Source organism: Rana temporaria, chromosome 1, assembly GCF_905171775.1.
Source record: "Rana temporaria chromosome 1, aRanTem1.1, whole genome shotgun sequence".
Classification (NCBI taxonomy): Eukaryota; Metazoa; Chordata; class Amphibia; order Anura; family Ranidae; genus Rana; species Rana temporaria.
This window is the reverse complement of record NC_053489.1, coordinates 271,361,340-271,375,922: the sequence shown is the minus strand read 5'-3', so window position 1 is coordinate 271,375,922 and position 14,583 is coordinate 271,361,340. Positions and strand designations below refer to the sequence as shown.

The 14,583-nt window shown below is 45.9% G+C and overlaps 1 protein-coding gene across 1 annotated transcript in view; it reads right to left on the bottom strand.

The window, feature by feature from the left end:
* The window catches only part of AGTPBP1 (ATP/GTP binding carboxypeptidase 1), a 234,627-nt gene extending 220,374 nt beyond the window's left edge, over positions 1-14,253 (bottom strand). Inside the window, exon 1 of the mRNA XM_040355516.1 lies at positions 14,102-14,253. The gene's annotated coding sequence lies outside the window, so the exon portion shown is untranslated. The remainder of the gene's footprint in view (positions 1-14,101) is intronic.
* Positions 14,254-14,583: the final 330 nt, after the last annotated feature.

The following is a 14,583-nucleotide window of genomic DNA, read 5'->3' as shown; positions in this document are numbered from 1 at the left end:
CTGGGGAAAGGAAGCCTTGACAGCTGGAAGCATGGCATCACTGTGGGCGCAAACCTAAAAGGGAAGTTAAAGCGGTAGTAAACCGCATGTGGTTAAAAAAAAAAAATCCCTGCAGGGCAATGTAATAATGTGCTAGTATGAGTGGCTGGGGGCGCAATGACATCACCCCAAGCATGCGTGCAGGAGCCGCTGTTTATGGCACAGGCTCTGAAGGGACGGCACTGTAAGCCGGACCTTCAGAGCACATGCATCGGTGATGTAATCGGCTGCATGCACACCGAATACCTCATAAACTGTGCAAGTTTAGGAGATATTCACAGGATCTACAGGTAAGCCTTGTTATAGGTTTACCTGTAGATACAAGTGGTGTAACAGAGTTTACTACCACTTTAAGTGTCTCCCTTAGGATTGGCTACAAAGACCTGAGGTGACTGGGTGATGTCTGAACGCTAAGAAAAGGCTATGCTGGGTCACATCCAACTGCTCTAAGAAGATTCAGCTGTCACAAGAGCCAACCACCCTCCCGCCCCTTGTGATGTTTTGTCACAGCTTTATTGGCGGTTTTGACGTTGCCAGCCATTGATGTTGCTTTATGGGCTATGTCTTCAAGTCAAATTCTGAGGTCAGTCTAATGGCTGTCTGGCACCGATTGTAAGGACAAGACTCTTAGGCCTCGTACACAAGATTGGTTAACCAGAGGACAACGGTCTGATGGACCGTTTTCATCGGTCAAAACCGATCGTGTGTGGGCACCATAGGTTATTTAACCATCGGTTAAAAAAAAGCCAACTTGCTTTAAATTTAACCGATGGATTCCTAACCAATAGGTCAAAACCGATCGTTAGTAGGCACAACCATCAGTTAAAAATCCACGCATGCTCAGAATCAAGTCGACGCATGCTTGGAAGCATTGAACTTCGTTTTTTTAGCATGTCGTCGTGTTTTACGTGACCGCGTTCTGACACGATTGGTTTTTTAACCGATGGTGTGTAGGCGCGACGGACCATCAGTCAGCTTCATCGGTTAACCAATGACAACGGTTCCTCAGACCGTTCTCATCGGATGGACTGATCGTGTGTACGAGGCTTTAGAGTATGTGAGTTTATGTTTTATGAATGGTCATAGTAGAACTGTGACTGGAATTGTTTGATACATTTGGAGAGTTGTACTTTTGAAAAGTTCAATAAAGCTGTGGCCTTGCCCGATTTCCAACTTAACCATCTTCTGTGACTTTATGGGGGGCAAGGTATTGGTTTATTAGTTGGTCATAAATAAGCCTATGCTTCTCAGCAGTCATTATTACCCTTACAAATGAAACCAATAAAAAGATAAAGATCGCTGTAAATTGATATTTGTTGACAATACTGTACACAGTTAAAGTGGTTGTAAACCTAGTTACACCACTTGTACCTACAGGAAAGCCTAGAAGACAGCTTACCTGTAGGTACTGTAAATATCTCCTAAACATGCACGGTTTACTAGATATTTACCATATACCCTTGCGCCGATATAATCGGTGCATGCGCACTGAAGAAACAGCCCACTTGTGCCGTTTCTTCAGCAGCCGTGCATGGCAGGTCTGGTGCGCATGCACAGGAGCGACATCATCGTGGCTCCAGCCAATCACAGCCCTGGAGCCTGCAAACAACTCTGGGAGACATGTCGGCGGTCATATAATGGTGTGCAGGGCCACTGTAACAGCTTCCATCTAAGGTGAGTATTTCATAACGAGCTAGTATGCGATGCACACTAGCTCATTATGCCTTTGTCTTACAGGGGATTTTTTTTGTTTGTTTTTTTCGGGGTTTACAACCACTTTAAGAAGACAAATCACTTATGTTATAACTTAGCATTCAAGTGACTGAGGATTGCAGCAAACACAGTGAACCTCTAACCAAACCTTTATCTATAATGTTAGCATGTACAGTATTAGCCATATAAAAAAATAAAACAAACAATCTCAAAAACTAGGAGAATTGTTGAATTACCTGTCAACTATAAGTAGGCACCACATCCCTTATTTGAAGAATAAATATAGAAATTAAACAGGATTTTTAAGGTGCAACAAAAAACAAAAAATTATATCAAAAAATTAATTTTATTATACAAAAATAGAAAAGATATAAAATCCATCATATATTCACAAGAATTTCATAAATGCAAGCAGACAATTTTCTCGACATGTTTCGCCATATAATTTGGCTTCTTCAGGAGTTTGTCACGCACTACTGAAAAATAAATTAAAAAGACAACATAATATAAACACATAATACAAAAAATAAACACATTCAAAAATACACAAATGTATAAAATAATGACCAGATCATACGTCATTATTTATACATTATTGTGTATTTTTTTAATGTGTTTATTTTATGTTGTTATTTTAATTTATATTTTATGAAATTCTATTGAATATATGATGGCTTTTATATCTTTTCTATTTTTGTAAAATAAAATGTATTTTTTGATATAAATTTTTTTGTTGTTTTTTTTGCACCTTAAAAATCCTGTTTAATTTCTATATTTAATCTCAAAAACTAGTCAAGTGCCCATAGGGAACCACATTTTTTCCCATTGACAACAAGAGTTTGAATTGTATTTATTTAGCAAGCTTATGCTTTTTTGCCTCTCTGGTTAAAGTAGCAGAAGTAAGCAAAATAAGGAAGTTGGTGAAGCAGAGGCTACCAGAAACTAGAGAGCAGAAGCAGGTGAAAGGTTACAGATTGTTAGTTTGCATCCTAATGATACATGCACAATAGGCATTTAGTCCATGTGCATCCAATCCTGGTGTGTCTCTGTGCCCGGGAGGCACAGGTGCAGCACCCAGCCCTGCCGTCTGTTAAAGTCTATGGCAGGCTGAAGACATTGGACGCTGTCCCGAGTGGTACTGCATTTAGTGCTGTATGCGTTCAGGTATGTATTCTTGAAACACAGGTATTGTGCCCTAGACATGAGTACTACTCCCACTCTGTACAAAGTCCAGCCTTAAAGCGGAGGTTCACCCTTAAACTGAACTTTCTAGCTATGCTATCTGCAGCCTTAATAAAGGCTTGTAGCGTTGTCATTTTTTTTTAAATCTGTACACTTACCTGTCTTCAGCCTCACTTCCGGGTCTTCTTCCTTGCGGGGAGTGGGCATGTCACTCCTTTTTCCAGACGGGGAGCTCTGCGCAATGTCTCCTGGGAGTGAGTGTTGATCCTCCCAGGAGACGCGCTTTGCTCGAGGCATAGATGATTGACGTGCGGGTAAAGCGCTTCACGCCTTCCGAAAATATTCGAGGGGGACTTAGCTCTATACGGTGCCTGCGCCTGCCATGTAGAGCTGACTGCGCAGGCGCCATATAGTGCAGACTCGCAGCTCGGCTATTTCCGGAAATCTGGTGACGCGCGTTGTGCGACAGGGGAACTGTTTCACAAGCCGTCAATCATCTAATCCAAGCATAGGAACGCTCAGTTAGTCCAGAACCCGGAAGCCCTGGACAAAATGAAAATATAACGGTATGTACGGGGAGAAAAAAAAAAGAAGACCTACATACAGTAAATGTCCTTAGTATGCCGAGTCTATTGGATTTAATTTTAGAAAAAACAAATTTGGGTGAACCCCCGCTTTAAGGCCGGTGCGCACAATCAAAAAATTGTACAAAAAATACCACTTTAGAAGCGATCGTACATACAATAATCTAATTGTTAGTACACCACAGCTTTTCGTCCAAAATTATCTAAAGGGACTAGAGCGGTACGATTAATCGTGAAGAAACTAAATCGATCTTTTTCACTTCCCGATCTTCTAAAACAACACATCACAGTTCCCTCTATAGTGCAGAGAGTTCTCACAGCTGGATAAACAAATTCTAAGCAGCCTGCCAAGTTTTAATACAACACTGGAATAAGTGGAAACAAAGTATCTCTTCGTTCTTTTATCAAAGGAAAGAACTCCTGCGTGTAGATGAAGGAAGTTTAAAGCGGATGTGCCACTAAAACAATATATTAAAAGCTAGCAGCTACAAATACTGCAGCTGCTGACTTTTAATATAAGGACACTTACCTGTCCTGGAGTCCAGCGGTGATCGCAGCAGAGGATGAGCCGATCGCTCGTCACCCTGCTGCTCCCCCCTCCATCCACGGTGAGGGAACCAGGAAGTGAAGCGCTGCGGCTTCACTGCCCGGTTCCCTACGGCGCATGCGCGAGTCGCGCTGCGCCCGCCGATTGGCTCACACGCTGTGTGCTGGGAGCCGAGTGTTCCCAGCACACAACGGGCGACAGACGGGATGTGACGGAATGCCCGTCTTTCGCCCGTAGCGTGTGGCCGGAAGTGGGTGCAAATACCTGTCTTTAGACAGGTGTCTGCACCCCCCTCCCCCCTGAAAGGTGTCAAATGTGACACCGGAGGGGGGGAGGGTTCCGATCAGCGGGACTCCACTTTAGGGTGGAGGACCGCTTTAACCATTTAAAGACCAATTGTTGCTTACATTTGTTGCTTACAAGTAAAAAAATCATTATTTTCTGCTAGAAAATTTAATTGGAACACCCAAACATGATATATATATATATATATATTTTTAGCAGAGACCCTAGAGAATAATTGGTTGTTGCAATATTTTATGTTACACCGTATTTGCGTAGCAGTTTTTCAAACAATTATTTTTTTGAAAATATACACTTTAATGAAAAAAAAAAAAAACAGCAAAGTTAGCCCAATTTTTATATAATGTGAAAGAAGAATTTACACAGCGAGAATCGTGATCTTTATTCTAAGCAAAAAAAAAGTGATTCTCATTTTAGCCAGAATCGTGCAGCTCTAAAAAGGGACAAACACAATTTTTTTATGTACAATATCAGATCTACGATTTTCGTTTAATCAGTACAGCTTTCATCCAAAAATACAATACATCACTTCCAAATTGTTATTCTGTTGTATGAGAATTGTTGTACTTTAGTAACCTCTTCATTTTCAAGATGAAGGCTAGCATGCAAAAAAAAAAGCGGACGATCATTCGTCCGATAATCTCATTGTGTGTATTAGGCTTTAGAGTATTACGGCATGTAGACCGTGGGACTGGACGATACACCTACGCCTCCCGCTCGCACAAAAATGTTGGGATTGGATGCACACAGGCTAAAAGCACACAGTGTGTATATGGCCATAAACAGAAGTATATGTATACTATACATCTTTGCCCCCTCCTTTTGCGGACATATAACCAAGCTCTAGAGCAGTGGTTCCCAACCTGGGGGTCAAATGACAATTTGCCTGGGATCACCGAATTCTGGGCTGTTCCTGAAGCCCGCAGCACTCACAGCCTTTTCGCAGCCATACAGCAGGGCTGTCCCTGGAGCCTGTGGCTGCCCAGCTGGGCTGCTCCTGGAGCCCTTGGCTGTGGGGCAGAGACTAGAGGTCAGCTGACTGATGAGAAAGGTGAAATGGGAGGGGCTGGAGGAGACCCTATCTGATTTCGGCATAGGTGTCACTGCTGCGAGATACCACAGAGCTGGAGACACATTAAGTAACACTACCTGTGATTAGAGTTGCCATTTAAAGTCCCCACTACAGTTCTCAGATCAGCAGATTATCTTGATCAAGAGCATCTAAGCTGGCTGATCAGAACTCCCTGCCAGCACTCCCACCCCCAAGGAGTAGGAGAAGGAATAAAAATAGAGAAAACATGGAAGGGAAAGGAAAAGAGAACCACTGCTCTAGACGCTGGGGTCCTCCCCCCAACGATGCGGGAGGCTCTGATTGTGTTTCTTTTAAAACCCCGTAAGGACCCACTTAAATGCAAATCTTACCATCCCATTTCTCTTATCAATGTGGACGTTAAGATTTTGGCCAAGATTTTAGCTAACCGCCTAAATGATGTAGGAACGTCCCTAGTTAACAGTGATCAAGGGGGCTTTATTCCCGGCAGGTCCACCAGAATGAATATTCGCAGGCTGTTCCACAACCTGCAGTATCCACACGACTGTCCTCACACCCTTGCCATTGTGTCCTTGGACATATGCAAGGCATTCGATAGTGTGGAATAACCATATCTTTTTCGGGTACTACAAAATCTATGGCTTCGGCCCTCGGGTGATAGCATGGGTAAAACTGCTTTACACTTCCCCGGTGGCTCGGGTGCGGGTCAACTCCTCTATCACTGAACCCTTTCCGATAACTAGGGGCACGCGACAGGGGTGCCCATTGTCACCCCTCTTGTTTGCCCTTGTCATGGAGCCACTGGCAGTACGTATCCAGTCCTCCCCTTCCATCAGGGGTCACTATATGCGGATGACACATTGGTGTATCTGGCTGATGCAGATGGGTCACTGCAGGCTTTATTGTTGGAGATTACCACCTTTGGTGATTATTCAGGCTTCCGGTGAATTGGGAGAAGTCCAGTTTTTTGTTCCTCTGGACGTGGCTGTGCCCCCCCTAATTCACCCGGATTCCAAGCTTCAAGTAGTGTCCTCCTTTAGGTACCTTGGGGTTGTGGTGCAAACCCCTTTATCTTCCTATATCGCCAATAACCTAGATCCCCTATTGGTCCGCCTTCGGGAGCAGACCAAGCAGTGGATGGACTTGCCATTGGACCTCATGGGAAGGGCCAATGTCTTAAAAACGATTTACTCACCAAGATTACTGTATATCCTTGCTAACTCCCCTTGCAAGGTGCCTAAAGCTATCTTTAAATGCATAGACACAATATGCACGACTTTCCTGTGGAAAGGCGGCTCCCCCAGGGTGGCACTTGAAACATTAAGATTACCGGCACACTTGGCGGGCCTGGCATTTCTGAATTTCTTCCTCTATTACTTAGCATCCCAGCTAGTGCACGTCTATGATTGGTTGTGTCCAGTCCTGGCAAATGCCTGTACCTCCACGGAGGGGGCTATAGCATCCTCCCTGGAGACTCTGCATAAGATCATCTACAGGGGACGGGTCCCTGACCGCCCCGGAACCTCACTACTGGCCACCTCCCTTTTATCTTTCCGTTACATTGTCAATAAGGTATCCACGCATACCTGGTTGCAGTCCCCTAACAACCCTCTTTAAAAACGTTCTCTCAACTACGCTTAGATTTTGACCTACCAAACTCATACTTATTTTACTACTACCAGCTTAGGCATGCTATACAGGCCCTGTTTGGTTCCCTGAAAGACCCCACTGACCTGCCACCACTGAAAAAATTGCTCGAACAACCGGATCCCACTTATTATGCAACCCTGCTGACCGATTCTAACCCCAGATTCCATAGAGCTCAGGACAAATGGACCTCTATGGACATTTCCTTGGAGGACGAGGACTGGTCGGAATTCAGTGATACCTACAAGATGTCTGTCATTGCGTCCCGAGACCGAATCATACAAGTTACGATTTTCCACCAGACCCACCTTACTGCGGCGAGGTTGCGTGGGATGGGTCTCCTGTCCTCGGCCGCTTGCTTCCGCGGCTGCGGCCAATAGGCTGATTTCTTACACTGTTTTTTGTCATGCCCAATAATTCGGGACTTCTAGGGGGAGGTGGGTGCATTTGTCTCCTCGGCGTTGGGCCTCCCAAATATAATTCACCCCAAGAACTTGGGGTGACTTAGACACGTCAACGCATGCCAAATGACTGCTCCGTATACTTTATTTTTATGCTAAAAAAGACCATTCTACTGTCCTGGAAGGGTGCACAGACCTCTTTGAAAGCCCTTTGGCTCAAACTTATTAATGATATAAGCTTACTTTTGAAATCCGGAAATGGACCAAAACCTTTCATAGAATTTGGGGTAGGTGGCTGGCTAGCCCACTTACTCTTTCCCAGCACTAACTCAAGTACACTTGTTTGGCTAGTGTTGGACAGTGCCCTAATAATCTCTAATGCCAGGCCCACCTTTGCTGTGCCCGTATTGGTGTACATTCACCTTTTCCCGGTGTGCCTACTGTATATCCTTTGTATTGGTATCTCTTTATTTGCCTATGTCTGAGCATATTGCCTACCATTCCGAACCAGTCCATCTGGTACGGTGATCGTGTTTTTTCTTTGTGTGTATTGTTTTTTTTCTGTTTGTCAATTTGTTAAAAAACTTCAATAAAGAATATCTTTAAAAAAAAAAAAACGATACTTCTTAATATTTTACATTAGAAAACTTGGGGGGTCACACCTTGAGGAAGCCCATGTAAAGGTCTATGTGTACCGAGGTGAGAAGATCCACCCTTTCTTTGTTACAGCAGGCCATGTTTTTCTATATACTAAACAGCATTTGCATCAGCACTCTGTAAATCTGTTCATTTTAACAACACAGATATGATATTGTTTCACTCAGGAGTGGTATAATTGCTTCTTCATCACATTAGCAGAATTAATCCCCGGGCAAAATTGCATAAGGAAGTTAGCTGAACTACCTGGATTGAAGGTAATTTGTTAAGAATATAAGTGTACATGTAAATCAACTCCCCCTAGCTCGCTAAATTTCAATTGTATATTCAAACTCAGACAAAGAATAAGATCACGACCATGGCTTGACAGACCCTGAATTTTACGCCCATGGAGTTGCCTGTTGTATACCTCAATGGTGGCTTACAGACTAAAATGGAACTAAAAGTTTTCTGAACAAATAAATTTCATTGTCAAGGTTGTATCCAAAGCTTAAAGCACAACTTACAAAGAGTAATAGCACACTGGAAAAAAAAAAAAAAAAAAAAAAAGCCTTTGCTGCAATATTCACAATCAATCTGCAAGTCTATGAGCACGGTCAAATATCGGAAGTTTGATTAACCCGGGAAGGGTTGAAAGCATTTTTTGCCAGGCATGAGAGTGCAGGCCAATCATATTCGGTGAGTGCGTTTCTTAAGGGAAGCGGAATCACAGTCACAAGCGGTGTGGTGGAAGAAGGTGTACATACTTGTTTTATAAGAAGATTTGGCCACCAAGTTTAATCACTTGAAGTCTATCAACTTTTATGGACTTGAATTGGACTTTGTTTCACTATAATATACACTAATTAATTTTTTTCGTAATTTTTTCAGTTTTCACTCTCACTTGGTGTCATTGGATTTATTATTTAAGTTGTTTTACGTTATTATTGTAAATTTAGCGCCATTACTTTATTTATTTAGAATACGTTTACTATAATAAGGCTTACCTGCAGGTACAATAAATATCTCCTAAATGCGTAGCAGCCAGTGACATCACCGGCACATATGCAGGTAAAAGCGTTTTGGCAGCACCATTATGAGCCCTTTTTTTGTTTTCCCTTTCAGCACAATGCTGAGAACCCTATTTTCGGCACATCACAGATGAATATAGAACATGGTGAAAGAAAATGAATACAGTTTTTACAGCACTTTTCTGGTGGTAGTTTCCTGTAGAACAGGGGTAGGCAACCTTTCAGAGGTTGAGATCTACCTGGGAAATATGGAGGAAATCAAAGATCCCCGGGAGGGGGACATCTTTTAAAAAACACATCAGACCCCCCAAAATAAAAAGTCTGTATGAAGAAAGCATAGTGTGTCACACCGAAGATCGTTCTCAGACACTGGAGAGTATAATACAAACACATATACAGTACATACATGTACAACATGACATTTTTGCAATGATCTTGTCTTTTGCTCTGTTTTTACAGATCATCACATGTGTGATTGATCATATTTTACATGTTTAAATAAAATATTCAGTTTTATACACCTCTTGGTAGTATTGTTGCCGGTTAAAGTCCCACTATAGGGGGAATTTTTCGCTTTCTAGTAGTATACTCTGACGCCCTTCATATCACCCCCACAATAGTGTCCTCTGCCCCCCCCCCTTCACATCACCATCCCCTAACTGTAGTGTACCACACCCACTTTATATCACCCCCTGTAATGTCTGCTGTCCCTTTGCCCCCCCCATAGCAATGTCCTCTGCCCCTTCACAACATGTCCTCTGCCCCAGAACTTTCCCCCCATAGCAGTGTCCTCTGCCCCGTTCACAACCGCACCCCCCACCACTCAGGGCCGGCGCTAGCGCAAGGCAACATGGGCACTTGCCTTAAGGCGCCAGCACCGGCCCTGGGGGGCGCGCCAAAAAAAAAGCTCCCCGCTCGGAAAAAATTAAAACCCGTCCTACGGCTGCAGCCGCCTCCCGCACTATAGCCCCGGCGGCATGGCACTTCACTAGGGCTCCTGCGCCGTTCTGTTTTTTTCCGCCCTTCCGCCTGGTTGGCTGGTGGAATTGTCTGTCTCCCAGCCTCGATGTGGGGGTGGGCGGGGGAAACGTTTTTTTTTTCTAGGTTTATTTGTGCGCGATTGGCGGGCGGCGGAGTGGGAGGCGCTGTGGTGCGCTGATTGGCCGTATGGGAAATGATGCTCTGTTTACAGCAAGGCGGCGCCAAATTTGGTTTTCTACATCTGGAGCATCCAGCAGGGTAAGCAGGGGAGAGAGAGACAGTATCGCAGGGGAGAGACAGTATCGCAGGGGAGAGAGAGACAGTGAGCAGTGCAGAGTAGAGAGCTGCTGAAGCTAACGTAAGTAAACCAGCAGGTGATTGCCCTCTGTTCAGCACTGCTCACTGTCTCTCCATCTGCATGACTAATGTAGGAAGGGACAGAGCTGGGGGGGGTGTCTGTGTAAATCTAAAGGGGTCTAGGGGTGCAGTGTTGCTGTGTAATGTAAAAGTGGTCCAGGGTGCTGTATAATGTAAAAGTGGTCCAGAGGTGCAGGGTGCTGTGTAATGTAAAAGGGGTCCAGAGGTGCAGGGTGCTGTGTAATGTAAAAGGGGCCCAGAGGTGCGGTGCTGTGTAATGTAAAAGGGGTCAAGAGGTGCGGTGCTGTGTAATGTAAAACGGGTCCAGAGGTGCGGTGCTGTGTAATGTAAAGGGGTCCAGAGGTGCAGGGTGCTGTATAATGTAAAATGGTTCCAGATGTGCGGTACTGTGTAATGTAAAAGGGGTCCAGAAGTGCAGGGTGCTGTGTAATGTGAAAGGGGTGCAGGGTGCTGTGTAATGTAAAAGGGTCCAGAGGTGCAGGGTGCTGTGTAATGTAAAAGGGATCCAGATGTGCGGTACTGTGTAATGTAAAAGGGGTCCAGAGGTGCAGGGTGCTGTGTAATGTAAAAGGGTCCAGAGGTGCAGGGTGCTGTGTAATGTAAAATAGGTCCAGAGGTACGGTGCTGTGTAATGTAAAAGGGGTCCAGAGGTGCGGTGCTGTGTAATGTAAAAGGGTCCAGAGGTGCGGTGCTGTGTAATGTAAAAGGGGTCCAGAGGTGCAGGGTGCTGTGTAATGTAAAAGGGGCCCAGAGGTGCGGTGCTGTGTAATGTAAAAGGGGTCAAGAGGTGCGGTGCTGTGTAATGTAAAAGGGGTCCAGAGGTACGGTGATGTGTAATGTAAAACGGGTCCAGAGGTGCGGTGCTGTGTAATGTAAAGGGGTCCAGAGGTGCAGGGTGCTGTATAATGTAAAATGGTTCCAGATGTGCAGTACTGTGTAATGTAAAAGGTGTCCAGAAGTGCAGGGTGCTGTGTAATGTGAAAGGGGTGCAGGGTGTTGTGTAATGTAAAAGGGTCCAGAGGTGCAGGGTGCTGTGTAATGTAAAAGGGATCCAGATGTGCGGTACTGTGTAATGTAAAAGGGGTCCAGAGGTGCAGGGTGCTGTGTAATGTAAAAGGGTCCAGAGGTGCAGGGTGCTGTGTAATGTAAAATAGGTCCAGAGGTGCGGTGCTGTGTAATGTAAAAGGGGTCCAGAGGTGCGGTGCTGTGTAATGTAAAAGGGGTCCAGAGGTGCGGTGCTGTGTAATGTAAAAGGGGTCCAGAGGTGCAGTGCTGTGTAATGTAAAAGGGGTCCAGAGGTGCAGTGCTGTGAAATGTAAAAGGGGTCCAGAGGTGCAGTGCTGTGAAATGTAAAAGGGGTCCAGAGGTGCGGTGTTGTGTAATGTAAAAGAGGTCCAGATGTGCGGTATTGTGTAATGTAAAAGAGGTCCAGATGTGCGGTACTGTGTAATGTAAAAGGGGTCCAGAGGTGCAGGGTGCTGTGTAATGTAAAAGGGTCCAGAGGTGCAGGGTGCTGTGTAATGTAAAATAGGCCCAGAGGTGCGGTGCTGTGTAATGTAAAAGGGGTCCAGAGGTGCGGTGCTGTGTAATGTAAAAGGGGTCCAGAGGTGCGGTGCTGTGTAATGTAAAAGGGGTCCAGAGGTGCAGTGCTGTGTAATGTAAAAGGGGTCCAGAGGTGCAGTGCTGTGAAATGTAAAAGGGGTCCAGAGGTGCGGTGTTGTGTAATGTAAAAGAGGTCCAGATGTGCGGTATTGTGTAATGTAAAAGAGGTCCAGATGTGCGGTATTGTGTAATGTAAAAGGGGTGCAGGGTGCTGTATAATGCAAAAGGGGTCCAGAGGTGCGGTGCTGTGTAATGTAAAAGGGGTCCAGAGGTGCAGTGCTGTGTAATGTAAAAGGGGTCCAGAGGTGCAGTGCTGTGAAATGTAAAAGGGGTCCAGAGGTGCGGTGTTGTGTAATGTAAAAGAGGTCCAGATGTGCGGTATTGTGTAATGTAAAAGAGGTCCAGATGTGCGGTATTGTGTAATGTAAAAGGGGTGCAGGGTGCTGTATAATGCAAAAGGGGTCCAGAGGTGCGGTGCTGTGTAATGTAAAAGGGGTCCAGAGGTGCAGTGCTGTGTAATGTAAAAGGGGTCCAGAGGTGCAGTGCTGTGAAATGTAAAAGGGGTCCAGAGGTGCAGTGCTGTGAAATGTAAAAGGGGTCCAGAGGTGCGGTGTTGTGTAATGTAAAAGAGGTCCAGATGTGCGGTATTGTGTAATGTAAAAGAGGTCCAGATGTGCGGTATTGTGTAATGTAAAAGGGGTGCAGGGTGCTGTATAATGCAAAAGGGGTCCAGAGGTGCGGTGCTGTGTAATGTAAAAGGGGTCCAGAGGTGCGGTGCTGTGTAATGTAAAAGGGGTCCAGAGGTGCAGTGCTGTGTAATGTAAAATGAGGTGAGGTTTCTGTGGAGGACAAGACAGAGAGAAGACTTGCAATTAGGGGAACCCCAAAGCCAGGCAGCGCAGCAGCACACTGGGGCGTTGTGGTACTGTGCGTGCGTGCGTGCTGTGGGGGGGAGGGGTTGGGCAAAATGCACCTTCGTCTGAGTTGGCAAAAATCCTTGCACCGGCCCTGCCTCTACTGTAGTGTCCTCTGCCCCTTCAAAACCCCCCCCCCCACTGTAATTTCCTCTGCCCCTCTGCTTTCCACCCATAGCAGTGTCCGCTGCCCCCTTCCCCCCCCCCCCCCACTGTAATGTCCTCTGCCCCTCCCCCCCCCCCCCAATAGTAGTGTCATGTTCCCCCAGACACAAACAGGAGCGTGCAGGTAGGTGAATGACGCTCACCCTGCCCACTATTCCTCAATGGCTGGCTAAGTACATCACATATCCCAGGAGGCATAGCCTTTCATCCAAGAACAGCAGGAGGTGGTGGGGCCTATTTGCATGTCATCAAGAGGACCCGGAAGACCCGGCGGGCCTCTCAATGTCAGAGAGAACACGGCAGCGCGGGCACGACACTGTCACTGGGCATGAGAGGATCTCAGCGGGTCAACACTGGATATGAAAAGTGCAGACGCTGCCATCAAGTAATAAAAAATAAATGGGAAGGTGGGCCGGAGTTCCTCTTTAAGTAGTAGATGTGTATGGATTATTTGTGGAGAATGAGGCTATTGTGTAGTTTCACGAACTTTATTGACGTGTCACAAAATGACACTTCATTCAGCCCTGTGCACTGCAGCCTTTTGTGATGCACTACAGCGAGTTATGATGTATGAAAATGCATACATTGTGCAGTGATCAGGGTACTATGGTTTTCTATGTACTGATCTATACTAGGGGTATGGTGGGAATGAGCCCTGACCTCACCAGTGAGTGGCCCTGACACGGCAGCTTTTCCTGCATCTCCTATAAGGATGTATTATAGAGAAGTGACATGACAGCCTGCACTGAGCCCATGACATCACCCCTTCAGGCTGAGAGCCATTACTAATGAAGGGGACGCTTTGTGTCTCTATGACAACACAGACATGTCAGGGTGGGAAAGGCGCACTGTCACCCCCATCCAATGCCGCAGCTTATCCATTGCGGCCAGCACACATCCCATCCCCCCAGCCCCAGGCCTCATCACCTGATCCGTGCACCTCTCTTCCAGCACCGCTTCGGCTTCCCCTCCGCTCCTTCTCTGTACAGCACACAGCAGCAGATGAAAACAGAGGAGGAGCGACAGATCATGGGCCAGCAAGGACCCGATAATAGGCAACTGGGCGGGCACACCTACAGGACGAGGGGCGGGGCTTTACCTTCTATGATCTGAGGAGCTGTCAAAGAAGGCAGGGTAAACGCGGTGGGCGTGGTTTAGCATGTGTTGGGCGGGGCTAAGAGATGTAGTTGGTGCTTAGTGCGGGAGGGGAGGCGGGCTGTTGTGGTTGCTGCAAACAACATTACATGACACGGACGGCTTGTGTTTCTATTCGCCCGAGGGTGTGTCGGAGCGAGTGCCAGCATTGGATCGCTCTGCTGCATACACGTGTTCTTCTTCCTCCTGTTGTGGGAGGGTTACTGCATTGCCATCATTTTCAGGGACACCTTCACACAGATCTGTAACACAAT